The sequence below is a fragment of the Giraffa tippelskirchi genome, chromosome 7, assembly GCF_054371585.1.
Source record: "Giraffa tippelskirchi isolate mGirTip1 chromosome 7, T2T-mGirTip1v1.2.pri, whole genome shotgun sequence".
Taxonomy (NCBI): domain Eukaryota; kingdom Metazoa; phylum Chordata; class Mammalia; order Artiodactyla; family Giraffidae; genus Giraffa; species Giraffa tippelskirchi.
Genome location: NC_137281.1, coordinates 146,406,922 through 146,410,977, shown reverse-complemented (window position 1 = coordinate 146,410,977; position 4,056 = coordinate 146,406,922). Strand labels below are relative to the sequence as shown.

At 48.6% G+C, this 4,056-nt stretch overlaps 1 long non-coding RNA gene across 1 annotated transcript; it reads right to left on the bottom strand.

Annotated features, from left to right (window-relative positions):
* Positions 1 to 512: 512 nt before the first annotated feature.
* LOC145513308 (uncharacterized) lies at positions 513 to 4,056 on the bottom strand. The gene is made up of 2 exons (XR_014059290.1): positions 3,942 to 4,056; positions 513 to 3,125 (listed from the first exon to the last, which is right to left on the bottom strand). It is a non-coding gene; the product is annotated as an uncharacterized LOC145513308 (long non-coding RNA).

The following is a 4,056-nucleotide window of genomic DNA, read 5'->3' as shown; positions in this document are numbered from 1 at the left end:
GAATTCAAAATATCTTACATATTGAACACAGAATACATTGCTTTAACTTGTTCTCATCCCTGGAAGGTGTTCCAATTCATTATTGGTTTCTTGGCAGTTACAGCACATGCTTTTCTGGGTGATGGTAACAGTGCTTAATACATAATCCTTTAATATCCACTCATGGTGTAAACCGAGTCCCCTCTCCCATCATCGTCATCAGCGGTGGAATCTTCTTTCTCTTCCTTTCCTTTAAGCGGCCCAGCGTCATCTCATTCAGGAGGAGCTACTCTAAGCACCGCAGCTGTTCTAAAATTGTGAGCGTGCCCACAGCCACCCTCCTTTCCTCTCTACTCCCCCGGCTCCCGTCCACGCAGGCTCTCTCTGCTCCTTCTCTGTCACAGCACAGGGTGACTGTCTGTCAGGATTCATGAGCCTAAAAAAGACACTGTTTAAAATTCCGAAAGTTTCCGAGAAAATGCCAGTTATGTTCCCACCTTCCCCATCGCCAGTTTCTTCCTGGGCCCACATCATTTTTATTCTATTATCACGAGGTGACTCTGAGAGCAGGGAGGGACAAAGGACCTAGGACAATGCATGTGCACACACATGCACAGAATCGTCTTTGGGAGATCAGTAGGCAGCTTCCAACAACGTGTTAAATAGAAATGTTTGGGCAGAGAGTGTAGAAAAGGTAGACTTGAATAAAGCCCAATAAATGAAAATGGGAATATTGAAACAGATGAATTAAGTGGTGATTAACCATCTTTTTAACAAGTCCTTCCTATGTGAAGGCTGAATCAGGGATTTAATTAAAGAGCCTGTCTCAGTGCATTTGAGATCTGATATATATTATTATGGAGCCTCCTCCAATCCTGTCTCTGCTTCCTCAGAAATACCAAATGTCAGCTACCACCAGAATTGCTGAGCTGAATTCCCTGACCCAAGGTGGCTTAATCTAATTCCGTCAAGTGCGAGGTGCTCAGCATGCTGGCTTCTCTCCCATGCCCCAGGCCACCCTCTCCAGGGTATGGCAGAGCAGAGGGAGCAGCCAGCCCCCGGGGATGGAGCCATGAGGTTCCAGTCATTGTGGTGGAATCACAGCTGCCTTGATAGCTCTTGACGTAACCACGGGGAGGGCGTGGCGGGAGACCTGTGTGCCTCCATGAGGGTCATGCTAAGTCGCCTCAGTTGTGTCTGACTCTTTGCAACCTTATGGACTGAAGCCCTCCAGGCTCCTCTGTCTGTGGGATTCTCCAGGCAAGAATACTGAAGTGGGTTGCCATGCCCTCCTCCAGAGGATCTTCCTGACCCAGGGCTGGAACCCACATCTGTTACATCTCCTGTATTGGCAGGTGGATTCTTTACCAGTTGCACCACCTGGGAAGCTGAAATCCATATGCAAGTCCTCAACCCCTACCCCACAGATATATGGTGGAGTGGAGGGCAGCAGAGGCAGACCCTGTGTAGACCGAAGGAGAGATGCTGACCAGTGATGGCTGATCACCGTGAGGGCACCAGCCTGGTACTATCTAGTGTGCCCCGAGCAACAGTCCTACCTGCCGGACACAGCAGTGGGCAGGGCAGGCCTCTGTCTTGAGCTTCAGAGACAGTCATGGGCTCACTGGTATTGTTCACGGTCAGATTTCCCAGGACCTGGCCTTTCCTCTTCAACTTCATCAGCATTTCACACCAACCCCATCTCTCATGACATTTGAGGAACTTTTAGTTTTGAAATGTGACTTCAGCTCAAACTCAGTAGTTCGTTCAACAAACACTGTTACAGGCTGAGTGTCAGGCCAGGTCAGGAGATGCAGAGTCCTCATCCTCTAGAAACCCACTGTCTAGGCAGGACAGACTGCAGGGCATTTAAGAACCAGGGCAAGGACTTCCTTGGCGGTCAGGACCTTGGCGATCCTTCCACACGCCCAAGGCAGGAGGCATGGGTGCAATCCCTGGTCGGGGAACTAAGATTCCCCATGCCGTGCGTGGCCAGGTCTAAGACATAAAATAAATAAATAAAGATGAAAGTTTCTTTAAAAAAACAAAAAAAGAACTAGGGCAGAGGTGACCAAAGGATGCAGAGGAGAGACACTTAATCCAGGCATGGGGAGATTAACACAACTTTCTGGAGAAGGTGATGCTGGAGTTGAGGCCTAAGGGAAGCTTGGGTGGGGGGGATGACTAGAAGGGCATTGCAGGTAGATGGAACAGTCCATGATAACACATAGAAGACAAGAGGGTTTGGCCCATGGGGATTAGAAGTGTTTCAGTAAGGTTTAAGGAGTCAAGGAGTGGAATGAGGTGGGTGGGTGGAGGACCACTTTGGGGAGGGTCGGGAGGGTTGCTGTGTGACCTAAACCAGAGAGATAACCAGGCCTCAGGTTGATCTGCTCATGCATTTGGCTGTTCTCTCTAGAGACAGAAATAGAGTCTTTGAAGAAGTTCACGCAGTTGGGGTGACCAGCTTTGCGTTTTAGCAAGGTCACTTGGACACTGTGGGGGCGAGGGCGGGTAGGGGGAGTTGGAGGTCATCAAGGAGACCACCAAGGGGGCCCGAGTAGGGAGCTCCTGCCCCCCAGCCAGGGGTGGGGGGAGGGGCGAGAGTGGGGAGATTCTGCTTAAGTCAATTATTAATAAACTAGACACATGGTGATTCATTTATCCCTTCCCCATTCCCAGCTTCATTTCCCCATCCGGCCCTACAAGCCCTGTTTCTGATTCTGGGACGGTTCCCCTTCCTGCTTCCCTTAGCAGCTCGCTTCTCCGGAAGGCTCAGAAGTGCCCGTTCTCTTCAGCCCATGGTAGCAAGCTTCCAGATTCTTCTTTTCTTCATAGAAAGCGCCTGAGTGCTTCTCTCTAAAATCCCTCAAAGGGCTTTGGCTGGAAGGAGAGAAGGGTCTTCAGTGCCTTTCAAAGAGCAGCTACGAGAAACAGTGCCTCAGTCAGGTTACTCGGAACAGGAGCCCCACCTGCTGTGGTAGCTGCCCGGTGACGGGAAAACCCAAATCAGAAACACGAGCGCCCGCCGGAGGCCTCACATGCTGTCTGGTTCCCAGAGCCAAACTGTGTCTGTCCCTGTGGAATCTTCATTCCCCCGGGGAGTGGATGCCTTGTGGGTTTCATCACGTCAGCCAGAATATACCCTGAGATTATAGATGAGAAACACACAGCTCACTAAGCATAGGCCATCTCCCTTCCCCCCGCTCATATTGGGGGGTGGGGGGGACAGGACAAATACCCGTGGGACGACCTCATGAGGCTCTGTTAGACTTGTTCTCAGCGCATGCTTTATATTTGGGGAAGCCTGCTTCTTTCATATCCATAGACTAATGAGCTGTATTAAATTTGGTTTCTATGTGTTCATCCAACAAAATGTATGTATTTAAAAATATTTATTAAGATTCAGTACTGAGGGAACCAGAGATATGTTAGATATCATATATGACTCAGTTAGCAAGCGCCTATCTTTACACAGCAGTCCCAAGACTGGCACATAAGGGTTTTTTTAAATTTTTTAAAATTAATTTTAATTGGAGAGTAATTATTTTACAATATTGTGATGGTTTTTGCCATACATCAACATGAATCTGCCACGGGTGAACATATGTCCCCCTGCCCTGAACTCCTCCCCCCCCCACCAGATAAGGGTTTTTTGATCAACAAGGAAAATTTTCCCAGCAAAATTTGCACCCAGTGATGTAAGAAATGCCATCTTCTGCCATCCACCCATGCCTAAGCTCAGGTTTTCATCTAGCTGCTTGCTCCTAATTCCAGAGGAAAAAAAATCCCTGCCATTGAAAGGCAGAACTGTTTGTGTATAATTTATGAAACTCTTGGATTCCTTCAAAATGAAAAGAGTTACTGAAATAGAAATTATTCTCATCGCCATGCCAACAGCAGACCCACAACATCATCTCACAAACACGCTGTGACCTAAAGCCCAAAGCACGCGCACTCACGTTTCTCCATCAGAGAGATCTTTCCATTTCCTTCAAAAACAAACCTCTTTCACGTACAATCCCCCCTCCCAGGTGTAAAAGCAGACCTCCTCCTGCAATGAGCCGGCAGGAGCGC